The following is a 14,870-nucleotide window of genomic DNA, read 5'->3' as shown; positions in this document are numbered from 1 at the left end:
TCCAATGTCTCGCTTCAATGTTGAAGATTGGTGTATTGTCGGAGGAGAGAGAAGGGGACGTGTATTGCTGAAGAAAAGAGAGGGAGAGAAAACCGAAATTATAGAAAGAAGAAAATGGAGGATAATTTAGGGTTTGGGTGGGTTTATAATTATTAATATTTTAAATATATTAATTAATTAACAAAATTTCTGATTTTTAAAATAATAAACCTAGTCTATGATTTATGAAATGAAATCTCTAAATATCTTGCTTCATTAAATTTCCTCTTTTGTGAAAGGTTATTAGGTCGATAGTGGTCTAATCGTAGCATAGACATACTAGAGCCCAACTTGGCTATTGGGCGACCCCTTTCAATTTAACCCTTTTCAATCTAAGGACCTCCTTCTTATTTTAGCACTTTTAACCATGTGAATTATCCATAATGTGAAGAAAAGGTTTTTAAAGATAGTTTGACATAACTTTTGAAAAGTCAAAAGGAGTTTTTGAGATCGAAAAATAGTTTTTGGACTTGTTTGGCTAATTTTACGAAAATACTTTCGCTTATTAAAAGAACTTTTAGAGAAAACTAATCCAATATAAGAAGTGCTTATAAAAATTAATTTTCAAGTAAAAATTAAAGTAATTTCGTTAAAAAGCTCTATAAAAAGCAAAAGTCGTAAACGAATTATAAGAATGTATTTGATCGCGAATATGAAATTTGCATGAAATAAAATAAATTCTAGCCTCAATTGCCTACAACTTATTTGTCTAAAAATTATTAATTCTACGTGTATGATTGATTTAATTTTTAGCCTATAAAATATTATATTTGTTCAATTTTTATTGGTAGATAAATGAGAATGATGAAGTATATGAGAGAGAGAAGAGATACTGAATTATATGGAAAATAAAAATCTATTACTAAAAAAATGTTTTCTTATTTTTGAGAAAAATATGGTCAAATGATCAAAAGTTCAAAAATATTTTTTACGGAAAAAATTATCAACTTAACCCTCAAAAAGTAAAAATTTCGATGAAAAAATAAAGTCAAGCAAACTCTAACTATAAGGCTCTAAAAGGTGGGTAATGCCTTCCAGGTTGGTACCCACGACCTCCCTTGTAGAAAAGAAGAAGGAAAGATTTTGAGTCCCATTTTTTGAAAAAAATACATTTTTAAACAGTGATTCGATATTATTTTAACCACACATTTTTCAATAAAATGATATTATACACTATTCAAAAATACACTTTTATGAAAATAATGTGGCTCAAACAAGGGTTAATTCTTAGAAATGACTTCAAAGTGAAAAAAATAAAATAAAAAAATTAATAGAAATTTTAACAATAAAAAAAATAAAAAATCTTAAACTAAGGGCCGTTTGGTAGGAATTTTGAGAATTGATTTTTTGACCGTTAGAAGAAAAGTGGGGTCCATATGTGAAAGAAAAAGTCAAAAATTACGGCTTGAATAGTAAAATAACGATCAAAAAATCAATTTTTTGGGACAAAAAATCCCTACAAATAGGGCCTAATATTTTTCGTTTAATCTGCCCAACAAATTTTTCTCTGTGTCAGAAACATCCCTCAATCACCATAGACGTTAGTAATCTGATTTAGGAGACAGCGTTATACACTTTAGTGTAGGTGTTTAGGGTTATTTAGCAGGTTGAATCTTGTTGGGCTAAGAAATGAAACAATAAAATGGGTAATTGGGCCAAAAATTAAAAAATTAGAAATGAAACAAATTATTAGACAAAAAATTTGGATTTAGAAATTGTTAATTTATTAATTTGTTTAGAAAAATTAAAATTAAAATAATTTGATTTATTCAATATAAAAAAAAATTATAAAGATTCGGTTCTTATTTGGTTCTTGGTCTAGAACCGAAAATCGAACCATACCTATCGGTTCTTAATTCAGATACCTGTTCGGGTATTTAATTTAACAAGAACCATCGGGTTCGGTTCAGTCGGTTCGGTTCAGGAGATTTGCCCAGCCCTAGTCCTGAGTTTAGCTGCATTGCATGCATTGGTCCTACGTGTGGTTGCGATGGTCGATTTTTTGCGACGATCAATAATGTTGGGTTTCTAGTAGAAGAGATAAGAGAGTTAAGCGATATAAAGAGTTTCCAGATTTTTAATGAGAGAGGGTGAGATGTAGATACTAATCCAATGTCTCGCTTCAATGTTGAAGATTGGTGTATTGTCGGAGAAGAGAGAAGGGGACGTGTATTGCTGAAAAAAAGAGAGGGAGAGAAAACCAAAATTATAGAAAGAAGAAAATGGAGGATAATTTAGGGTTTGGGTGGGTTTATAATTATTAATATTTTAAATATATTAATTAATTAACAAAATTTCTGATTTTTAAAATAATAAACCTAGTCTATGATTTATGAAATGAAATCTCTAAATATCTTGCTTCATTAAATTTCCTCTTTTGTGAAAGGTTATTAGGTCGATAGTGGTCTAATCGTAGCATAGACATACTAGAGCCCAACTTGGCTATTGGGCGACCCCTTTCAATTTAACCCTTTTCAATCTAAGGACCTCCTTCTTATTTTAGCACTTTTAACCATGTGAATTATCCATAATGTGAAGAAAAGGTTTTTAAAGATAGTTTGACATAACTTTTGAAAAGTCAAAAGGAGTTTTTGAGATCGAAAAATAGTTTTTGGACTTGTTTGGCTAATTTTACGAAAATACTTTCGCTTATTAAAAGAACTTTTAGAGAAAACTAATCCAATATAAGAAGTGCTTATAAAAATTAATTTTCAAGTAAAAATTAAAGTAATTTCGTTAAAAAGCTCTATAAAAAGCAAAAGTCGTAAACGAATTATAAGAATGTATTTGATCGCGAATATGAAATTTGCATGAAATAAAATAAATTCTAGCCTCAATTGCCTACAACTTATTTGTCTAAAAATTATTAATTCTACGTGTATGATTGATTTAATTTTTAGCCTATAAAATATTATATTTGTTCAATTTTTATTGGTAGATAAATGAGAATGATGAAGTATATGAGAGAGAGAAGAGATACTGAATTATATGGAAAATAAAAATCTATTACTAAAAAAATGTTTTCTTATTTTTGAGAAAAATATGGTCAAATGATCAAAAGTTCAAAAATATTTTTTACGGAAAAAATTATCAACTTAACCCTCAAAAAGTAAAAATTTCGATGAAAAAATAAAGTCAAGCAAACTCTAACTATAAGGCTCTAAAAGGTGGGTAATGCCTTCCAGGTTGGTACCCACGACCTCCCTTGTAGAAAAGAAGAAGGAAAGATTTTGAGCCCCATTTTTTGAAAAAAATACATTTTTAAACAGTGATTCGATATTATTTTAACCACACATTTTTCAATAAAATGATATTATACACTATTCAAAAATACACTTTTATGAAAATAATGTGGCTCAAACAAGGGTTAATTCTTAGAAATGACTTCAAAGTGAAAAAAATAAAATAAAATAATTAATAGAAATTTTAACAATAAAAAAAATAAAAAATCTTAAACTAAGGGCCCGTTTGGTAGGAATTTTGAGAATTGATTTTTTGACCGTTAGAAGAAAAGTGGGGTCCATATGTGAAAGAAAAAGTCAAAAATTACGACTTGAATAGTAAAATAACGGTCAAAAAATCAATTTTTTGGACAAAAAATCCCTACCAAATAAGGCCTAATATTTTTCGTTTAATCTGCCCAACAAATTTTTCTCTGTATCAGAAACATCCCTCAATCACCATAGACGTTAGTAATCTGATTTAATCTGCTTCTACAGAAAAATGCTTCACAGAATTTAGTCATCTTCCCTCAATTCCTTTAGTTCAGTTACTCTGTTTTCATCCCCTCTGTCGATTGGGTCCCCGTACCCTCGAAGAGGTATCATATTTGTTTAATTGTTTTACAGTATTATGTTATGTTCTAGATTTTGGTTTTCTGAATCTGATTTTGGGTTTTGGTATAGGGTTTGGGGGCCTCTCAGGGACTCTGCTATTAGCCATTATCCCAACACGCCGGGCGCTCCTTCTGTCACTTATTCTTGCTTTATGGTAACTTTTTCATTCATGAAGCATTATTATTTTGTTCATGTTTTGGATTTTTATTTGACACGTATGATATATGATTATTTCACTTCGAAGCTGAAGTTTTTGTTTTCTTGGTTCTTTCGTCTTGTATGATGTAAGGGTTTGTTTTGACTGTGCTCATTAGCTGAAGAACTTGATGTTACCGACTTTAAGTGTTTTGCCTGTACTGAATTTCTTGTTGATTAGCCTTAGCTGGAGTCTTTACAGACTTTCTACTAAAATTGTGATCAATGCTTATTGTCATTTTTGCTTTTACTTAGATTAGCATGCATCCTTTTGAAATTTAAACGAGCCCAACTAAGATAATGCATGCATTGGGAATCCCTTTTCTTTGTGAGCTTGTCTTCAGATTGGGGTTTCACAGCATTGACTACATTGGATTCAATTGAGAATCTGTTGGAACTGCCCAAAATGATGTGTACAAAACTATTTATCACTCTTGCACCACAGGATGTGACAGTACTGATCCAAACTTTGAGCTCTGATGGGTATGCTCAAATGTTTGACAAACATTTTCTTTCACTTCTTTCTCAGCTAGCTAATCTTCATAAAAGTTCCACGTAATTCATGGACATAGCATGAAACTTGAATGTCCTGATTTTCTCTGTCAAAACTTATGCCACCATAAACTTTGTGGTGTGAAATTGGTCTTTTTCTATTTTGTTTTATAGATGCCTTTAATATGGACTCTGTGACTCATGAAACTGAAATTTTCAAGAGGATATTGTGTAATAATAGAACTGAAATAGCGAACCATAGGAGATGTGAAATGACAAGATACCCTCAATATCAGGTCAGATTAATAGTCCGTATTGATTATGGCATCAACCTGATAAATGTGGTATTCTAGATACATTTCTCAATTTGGAGGCTGGAATTTGGTAGTTACTGTGTATAAAGGTTGGGAGTTTTGTTAATGAGAGGGCTGTTTTTAGATGAATCATTGTATGATTTTCATGACATACAATTATTTTGACATTTTTGTTTTGCAGGGGATTTGTCGGTTGTTTGGATTTAGCCCGTTCGGGTATTTAATTTGACAAGAATCGTCGGGTTCGGTTCAGTTCGGTTCGGGTTCGGTTCGATCGGTTCGGTTCAGGAGATTTGCCCAGCCCTAGTCCTGAGTTTAGCTGCATTGCATGCATTGGTCCTACGTGTGGTTGCGATGGTCGATTTTTTGCGACGATCAATAATGTTGGGTTTCTAGTAGAAGAGATAAGAGAGTTAAGCGATATAAAGAGTTTCCAGATTTTTAATGAGAGAGGGTGAGATGTAGATACTAATCCAATGTCTCGCTTCAATGTTGAAGATTGGTGTATTGTCGGAGAAGAGAGAAGGGGACGTGTATTGCTGAAAAAAAGAGAGGGAGAGAAAACCAAAATTATAGAAAGAAGAAAATGGAGGATAATTTAGGGTTTGGGTGGGTTTATAATTATTAATATTTTAAATATATTAATTAATTAACAAAATTTCTGATTTTTAAAATAATAAACCTAGTCTATGATTTATGAAATGAAATCTCTAAATATCTTGCTTCATTAAATTTCCTCTTTTGTGAAAGGTTATTAGGTCGATAGTGGTCTAATCGTAGCATAGACATACTAGAGCCCAACTTGGCTATTGGGCGACCCCTTTCAATTTAACCCTTTTCAATCTAAGGACCTCCTTCTTATTTTAGCACTTTTAACTATGTGAATTATCCATACTGTGAAGAAAAGGTTTTTAAAGATAGTCTGACATAACTTTTGAAAAGTCAAAAAGAGTTTTTGAGATCGAAAAATAGTTTTTGGACTTGTTTGGCTAATTTTACGAAAATACTTTCAAGAACTGAAATAGCGAACCATAGGAGATGTGAAATGACAAGATACCCTCAATATCAGGTCAGATTAATAGTCCGTATTGATTATGGCATCAACCTGATAAATGTGGTATTCTAGATACATTTCTCAATTTGGAGGCTGGAATTTGGTAGTTACTGTGTATAAAGGTTGGGAGTTTTGTTAATGAGAGGGCTGTTTTTAGATGGATCATTGTATGATTTTCATGACATACAATTATTTTGACATTTTTGTTTTGCAGGGGATTTGTCGGTTGTTTGGATTTAGAGTTATTTTGTTGTTTGCATAATTTGAACAGAGAAGCTAAGTTGAGATTGCAACGACCCAAATTTTTACCTTTGGAATCATTATACATGTATCGTAAAATAATACTTTCATAAATAATGAAAAAAAACATAATATCTTTTGAATGTGAAAGGTTTAAAACAAATTTTAAAGAAAATACAATAAACATCGTTAAAAATCTTTAACTACTTAAATCATTATTCATTTTCAACCACGCAAGTACAATCCACCTCCGATCCCCTTGAACCCGCCTCTTTTAATTACCTATAAAATATTTAACATATACATGTGAGACATAAATCTCAGTAAATGAGTAATAACGAATTTTCATCTCATTTTTAATTACGGAAAATCATAACATACATATGGAGACACGAGAATTAAAATCCGAACTTCGTGGCTATAATTCCCATGCATAACGTTACTAAACTCTGATCCTTTCAACTTACACATATAGGACCTTTATCATAATCATAGCTAGAATTTTAGTATCATCATATTTATAATATAAATTTTCATAATTTAAATAATGAAAGAACAATTCGTACTACTACACTTACCTTTCACTTGATAATTCAAAAATGATAGAAGTGATTGTTAGAGGGATATCCTTGAGCCGCGTGCTGGGTTGTGTGATTTTGTAAGTGTATGACTAAATTTAATATGAAAAAGACGTGAAAGATTAAAGGTATAGAGACAAAGTGATAGCGAGAGAGAGAAAGAGTGTAAATAATTGGTGAGGCATAGTCCAATGTTAAGTTTAACTCCTATTTATAATGCAAGTTCTTGGACCATGTATAGAAAATTGAAAGAAAATGGCTAGATGTTAGGCATGGTCAAAGCATAATTAGTGCATTATTTTGAAAGTTGTCAAATCAATTCTTTTAATCATGTGATCAAATTAATTGACTTGGCTTGAATCTTGGTGTAAATAATGCATGTGGTCAAATAAATCATTTTTAATCATGGCTAATTGACATATTTACATATAATTTCATTTAACTTCCAATTTAACTCTTTACTTAGGTCCTCAAACTATTGGCTAATAATTAATAAGGTCATTTAACTAAGTTAATAACCAATAAGGTCATTATACTTTAATAATGGCGCACTTAAGTCTTAATTTTTTTCTAACGCCTAGTAATAAAAATTCGGGATATTATAAAGATGGGCATAATTGTTTAGTTAGAGTTGCTCTAGCTTATTAGGATTACTAGCAAATATTGTAATAATTGTTACACTCTTAGCTGGGCAAATGAAACAACTCAAAAATTCGGAAAGAGAAATAAAAATGGGTTGGCTACATTGTTTTCACAAGTGAACTAGACTTATACCTTGAGGTGCACCTGATTTTAAACCTCCATTCAGAGCCTCAAAGCTTACTTTTTTACTGCTTCACACTTTTCATTATTGGGTTTGACCTTTTTTGATCGTTTGTATAGGCTAGAACATTATAAGGGTGTTGTGAGGTATTTTAAAGTTAAAACAGCCTTCAAAACTTCAAAAAAAAAAGAAAAGAAGATCTGAAAATTAGATAGGAGAACAAGAGGTATTTTTTGATGATTGTTGGTGTGGAGAGGAACGAATTAGGGTGAGGTTTCCCTCTTTGCATCATATCGCTCTGGTGCCGTCTACTAAGGTGAGTGAGGTCTTAGATATAAATAACGGAAGTCTCAATTGGAATATTATTTTTGGGTAGGGATTGCAGGATTGAGAAATGGATGGTTATGCGTCACTTCTGGCATCTTTGTATGAGGTGCGGATTAGGATAGGAGAGGGGGATTGTAGCAGGTGGAGGTTGACTCATGATGGTATCTTCTCAGTCAGAACATATTTTAGATCCTTATTGGGACATGTGGAGACTTCATTTCCTTGGAAGATGGTATGAAAATGTAAGTTGCCTCAAAGGGTGACATTTTTACTATAGGTGGTTGTCAGAGGACAAGTGTTAATGGTAGATAATCTCCGAATAAGGGATTTTTATTTTACAGAGTGGTGCTATATGTATAAAAGGGATGCAGAGACAATTGATCACTTGTTCCTTCATTGTGATGCTGCTCGTTTGCTGTGGAACGATATTCTAGCGTCTTAACACATGAAATGGGTGTTTTCGTGACGTATGGAAGATGTGTTAAAGGCATGGAGGAGAAAGTTCCACAATAAGGATAACAAGCTTGTATGAGACCTTATTTCGTGTTGCATCGTATGGTGTATGTGAAGAGAGAGGAACAACTGCTGCTTTGATGATTAAACACGGATAACAGAGTAGATTAGAGAATTGTTTTATTTGAGATTGTATAGTTGGTTTAACGCTACATCTCCTAGGCAAATAAACGAGTTGCCCAATTTCAAGTTGTTTCTTTCATATTTAAATTGATAATACACTTTTTGTGTATTACGCATTGATTAATAAAATACTTGATTACTTTTTAAAAAAAAAAAAAATTCTAGATAATGATAAAAATTTAAATAATGACTAAATTCTAGATAATGACAAATATTAAAAAGTCTTAATTGAAATTGAATTCCAAATTTATTCAAGGAAGAAATACAAACTAAAAGATAATTAAAAATTTCTAATTGTAAAGAAAATATAAAACATAAATAAAAATTGCATAAGTTAAATTGAACCAGTCATTCTTTCGATCCTGATCATTCTCCTCTAATCGATAAGATTCGTCCTCGAATTTTATACCATGTTATCATCTAAAGTCATATAATGATCGTAATTTACCATAATTTACTTGGTAAATTTACAGGGGCACACCATAGAAAACTCTTCAAACGAATGTTGAATTATAACAAGCATCTCAAGATTTACGGGCTCTCTTGTATGACACTTAAAGACCAACCTTTATTTCTTTAGAGACCTATCACAGATATTGATATCAGGCTCTTCATAGAAACTAGGTGGACCGATGTAACTGTACTATTACAAATTCATACATTCTTGAATTTCTTCATCAAAGATCGGAGGACTATCTTAACTAAAATTCAAAGATTCCACATTCAGATTAAAAGGGGCAAAAAGAGTTTTGTCCGAAAATAGAACTTATGCCATTGAATTTTACGAACGCAACCTCATCTCTATCAGGAACGTGGTTGGGCTTTAATACTACTAGATGTAGTTTGAAATAAGGAATGTATTGATTCATAAAGAATACTACAAATTTATAAATCAAATATTCATTGATTCTTTGCAAAGAATACAAAATTGTTGATCTGAATGAATACTGATTTAGGATTGACAAATGTGAAGAAATGCAATATTGATTCAGGCTTACATCCCTTATTTAAAACAAAATAATGATAACGACTTAAATCTAGATAATGATTAAATTTCAGGTAATGAAAAATATTTAAAAGTCCCAATCGCCATTGAATTTTGAATTTATCTACTAAGAAAACAATAACTAATTAATAAAAAAAAAAAACCTAATAGTAAATAGAATATAAAACATAGAAAAAACTTGTATGAATTAAATTGAAACTAGCAATAAATTCAATTTTCATCATATATACTAGTCTCGTATCATACAATAAAATGTGATAACCTCCATCCCTAGTGTGTATAATTTTTTAGTAGCACACGATTGGTAATAAATGGAGACCTTGGACATGTAAATTAGTTATTATTATTTTTGTATTTTGCTGGTTATTTTTACCCGTTTTTGTTTTCTTATCTCCGAATTTTTGAATGGAATACCGTGGTAAAAAAGGATTAATAGGCCTACCTTAATTTATTTAAAGCTTGTTGATTCCCAATTTTCCCAAAAACATTTCTCTCTCTTCGTTTCAACCAAACATTTTTCAATAAAATAATATTTTCATGCAAATTCAAAAATTTTATTTTTTAACCACACATTTTCCATCAATCTACTATTTCAAAATGCATTTTTCCAATTTAATAGGGCTCAAACAAATCCTTAAAATAGGAATAGTTTTTCGTACGTTTGTTGTTGATATTTGGATATTTTCTTTTGGAGAAAAATCAAGCAAAATTCTAAATAGTTGGTCCGTTGTTTCATTTGTTTTAAATTTTAGTATTAGTTTTTTTATTTCTTTTAATGCGATTACCACATTTTTTACTTATAATGTGCTACTTTGACGCCCTATTTAGCTTTTTTAATAACTGATTGGGTATTTCCGTTGTTTTCAACATACAAGCATGCCTCATGTGAATCCTTCGCTATTCACAAGACTTGCTCCGTAATTTAATGGAATGCTCGCTTCAACATACAAGCTTCTAGGTGATTGAGGTGTGATCTCCTTATCCTTGCCCTTGCTTTTTATACCAGTGGCTAGTTTTTTATAGCCTATAACATTTTAAAGGTGTTTTAAACCGTTCTGAACACAAATGAACCCTAAAAGACTATAACGAAAAGAATTGGAGATTAGAGAAAATAACTAGTGAAGAGCCATGTGTACCTCCAATATCTCAATTGTTCAATCAAAAGAAGTTTCAATTACTATTATATTTGTTTTAATGTTTTAGTTCTTCTTCTAGGTTAGTCGTCTTGTCTTGTGATTACTAGTTTTTTAATGTAACATTTGCTATTGATGTCAATTACATTTTATTTTTCGAGTTTGCAAATTGGACTTTTTATCTTGTTAAGATGTTCTATTACGGATTTTTTTTAACTTTTTGTAGTTTATTATTAATATATTTTGTACTTTTAATTGATTATATTATTTTTTTGGGTTTACCTTGAGGTTCACGGCTTGTGTGATAGAGGCAAATTCCTCGATACAACGAGGCACTTTATAAATCTGGTTGCTTGGTAAATGGCTACTAAAGTTTTTGTAAATTTGGGAAGAGGGTTGGAGTTTGTTGACTATCTAACCTAGTTCCGTCTAGGAACAACCTTGTCTTGAAACATTTAAGTAATTTAGGGCTGCAAGTTAGCTTTAGTAGCTTGATTTAAGCTCAGCTGAATTGGAGTGAGCCATTGGACAAAAATACTGACTTGTAGGCTCATGAGCTTTTTGTTAGTCTAGGTTTGTAAGATAGTAATGTTGTTTCATAATGATATTTCCCTCCATTACATCATCCTTTTGAAGAAGTAAAAGGGACACTGATAAAGAACATAATTGAACAAGAACAGCAAGTGATAAAGTTTTCAATGGACCAAAAATTCAGAAATTTGGCAGTCCTCAAATCCTTTGTTCATAAACTGGTGAAAATCAGTACCATTTTTAGATTGTGGGTTTAGTGCTTGTTTACTCCATTATCATATATTATTATTGAATTCTACGCTCTCTCTCTTTTTTTTTTTTAAATATTTTTCTTCTATAGATTAGATGTTTAATTTATGTGCACATTTTTATGAGTTTATTGTTACTTAGATTAGACACACACGCGCGCACACTCTCTTTGACTTGATTTTCAGAAAATTAGGACACAGACATGTCTAGATACGTCAATTAAAGTAATAATAAATTTTATATTTATTTTAAAAATTTTATAATGCAGAGTGAATCTAACATTTCATACTTGATGCATCAAAGTGTATATAAAATATATAACAAACTTGACACGAAGTTCATGGTTTTCTCATAGCATGGAGTTCAGCAAAACGAAAATGAAATAATTTCTATCATTTTACCTTGAGTTGCATCTCCAACATTTTCATCTGTGTCATCAGTGAAGTGTGCTGCCTCCAATACAGGTTTATGAGTTTATCTAGAGACAAATGGCATTTTTAAACACACTAACATTATCAACTGAATCAAATTTATTAGTTTTAATGTCCGACATCTTAGTCTCTCCTCGTATATAATATGGGTTCCTTTGTAATAGACAAAGATTTCTATAGAAGGAGACTAAATTCTTTGCACATGTTGGAGCTAGGGTATTCCTTTTAAGAGAATTCAAAAAGGAATAAGAATTGCATTTTCGCTTACAACACCGTGAAGACGTTTATACAAATAACTTCAAGATATTGTGTGAAGCATTGTTATATAAGCGCCATGAATGACCCATAAAGCCTTTAGGTCAACGTTGTAATGATCATTGATAGTACCAAAATCTGTGAATCACTCTATCAATTGATCACAATTCTCACTCCTTTTTCTATTGGCATGCCCTTAATAGGATGCTATATTGTTTCTATATTGGCCTTTCTCTCATTGAAGAATAGTAGCTCTCAAACTATATCCTAGAGGAAAGTGTTAATAGAATGCAAAAAGGAATAGTTACTCCATTTTCACTCTCAACACTATGGATGTCTGCACAAATCATTTCATGGGAATGTTTGAAGCATAGGTACATGAGCACCATGAAGGACCCACCAAGTCTTTAGGCCTATGTGATAATGATCGTAGATATTATTGAAGGCTGTGCGAGCTGATTGAGCAATTATTCACAATTCTCACTTTATTTTTATTTTGTTGCTTTAATAGATTGCAATAATCTTTCAACATTGACTTTCTTTATTTGGAAAAGAGCAACTCTCAACGAATTATATTCTGGGGGTAAACATCCTCACAAAGGGATATCAACACAAGAGTATAACAGACATTATTATGATTTATTGCTCAATAAAGAGCAGACTCTCTGAATGAACATTCTAGCAATTTCATCATGCAGCTATTTGTTGTCATATTAAAAGCTTTCTCAATTGTATTTCCACTTCCTCTAGCCTTTCTTTTCTTTTGCTTAGTTCTATGAAAATTAATATCAATTTTACTATTAATAAAATTTCTACCCAATGACAATGGTTCATTATTTATCATTCTTAATTTAGCCGCATCTTTCGCCTTTTGCATATTGCTTGTATCTTTTGTAGTTACTTTTGGACAAATCTCAATACCACATCGCGATAATTTTAAGGAATGTGCCCTTACTCATGCATATGATATTCTTAGCTGCATTTCAAAAATTGCATTGCCAGTTATCACCGCCTTCATTGAGTTATATCATATATTGTCACATATTTCTAAAGAGGTTTAGACATATTATCATCTACTCCCTATCGTGTTCTTGAGATGGAGATGGAAATTTTGAGGAAGCTGAAGTGAAATGCAAAACGAGCAGACTAAGAATCGAGGAAGACTAGTATGGTTCATGACAGCTTCTATACGTATGTATTATGCATTCTTTGCAATTTAAGGTTGGAAGGTTAAAATAGTTAAGTTTCGATTGGTTTTTCTTCCACGATTTTTTACTCTTGAAGTTGTTCTATGTTCAATTGTGTGCCCGTTCTTTTAAGTAAAGTTTGTTGCCTGTTTTTCATTTACCTTAAAAATTTGTGTCTTATATTATCAAATCACGCTTCTTAATTGTTTAGAAGCAGTGACAAAATGCAAGTACAATAAAAATTCCGTAATCCAGGAAAATTATCATATCGATTTTGTATCATTTTGGCGGCATGGCCGAGTGGTAAGGCAGAGGACGGCAAATCCTTTTTCCCCAGTTCAAATCCAGGTGTTCCCTGATCAACGGTCAAAGCATTCGGGAACTAGAAGAAAAACTCCAGGGACTACGCCAGGAGCAGCAGACACTGATCCTGGCGGCATACAATCGAAACGACTCCCGCTAGATAGCCGCCCCTTTATCTCTTTTTACAGCTTCGTGGACGAACGGCCTGATCCTTAATCTATTTTATATTAGATTTACATTACGAAATACTTTCGCGGAAATGGAACCTACAAACTAGGAAAAAGACTAGCTTATCTATCCACGCTAAAAAGGGAATCTTTAGCATTATGAGCCGGGACGCCCAACTTCTCCCGAACAGGCACAAGCGTGATTCAGGCAAGTCAAATGACGAATCATTTCAAAGAGATCGCGTTTCGGGATGCATGATGACTCCTGATTGTTATTCTGTCAACGATTCCGTCAAAGGTGAGAAGTTAGAAGAAGGAATTGAATTCTTTCTACGCCTGCTAGAGATGCTTTATCTAAAGATTACTTTCAAGTGGGGAGTGAATGAAAGTCGATACCGAAATCCTAGGCTCAAAAGCCACATTTTTCGAGATTAGGGTTTCTCTTCATTTAGCGCTATCCTCTTTCCTCCCTAACACATTTGGCACTAATTCTTTCCCTCTTCCACCTAGCAGCATCTCCTCTTCCGCCCAGCTGCCTCCTTCCTCTGATCATTTGCCATTTCCTCTTCAGGTTAGTATCCCCTTTTCCCATTTTGTTTTTGATTGTTTGAAATGCATTTGCCATTTCCAATATGTGGTGACCGGTTCAAAAAAATAATGAAACGTGACATGCCCATCTGTGTGTCGGACATATACCTGGTATGTATCCATGTCAGGTATCTGTCTGACAAGGACACTCCGGCTCCAGTGGCATGTCTGTGCTTACTAATTATTCTATCTAAAGAAATGGATTGTGACCATTAAGGCAATTGCATAGAGATTCACAAATCAATTGCCATCAAAGTTCTTAGTGTGGAATATATCAATATTGGGTTATCTGCTACTTATCCTTTCCACACTTGAATGCTCTAATATGTCCACATTGAATTTTCTAATAAAATTGGCATGCTGTTCTAGGTGAGATTTGAATAAGTTGATATTTGACTTGAGTTTTCATTTTTACCATCAAAACTGATGGCCAAGAATCATGTTATGTGTTGATTCTATAAGTAAACGTAGTTTTTGGAAAGTAGTTATTTTTGGAAATGGAGTATTATTTATGGACATCCCAGAAGGGAAATGAAGCATTCAATG

General features: G+C 32.1%; 1 long non-coding RNA gene across 3 annotated transcripts; it reads left to right on the top strand.

The window, feature by feature from the left end:
- Positions 1-3,683: 3,683 nt before the first annotated feature.
- LOC111376281 lies at positions 3,684-14,864 on the top strand. 3 transcript variants are annotated; one of them, XR_002699443.1, is made up of 4 exons: positions 3,684-3,859; positions 3,945-4,029; positions 10,356-10,447; positions 13,522-14,864. It is a non-coding gene; the product is annotated as an uncharacterized LOC111376281 (long non-coding RNA). The 3 variants fall into 3 exon arrangements; XR_002699444.1 differs by having other exon boundaries at positions 10,356-14,034; positions 14,250-14,864; XR_002699442.1 differs by having other exon boundaries at positions 10,356-14,864.
- Positions 14,865-14,870: the final 6 nt, after the last annotated feature.

The sequence above is a fragment of the Olea europaea genome, unplaced genomic scaffold, assembly GCF_002742605.1.
Source record: "Olea europaea var. sylvestris unplaced genomic scaffold, O_europaea_v1 scaffold1481, whole genome shotgun sequence".
In the NCBI taxonomy this organism is placed as follows: domain Eukaryota; kingdom Viridiplantae; phylum Streptophyta; class Magnoliopsida; order Lamiales; family Oleaceae; genus Olea; species Olea europaea.
The sequence above is the reverse complement of the archived record's forward strand: the minus strand, read 5'-3'. Positions and strand labels throughout refer to the sequence as shown.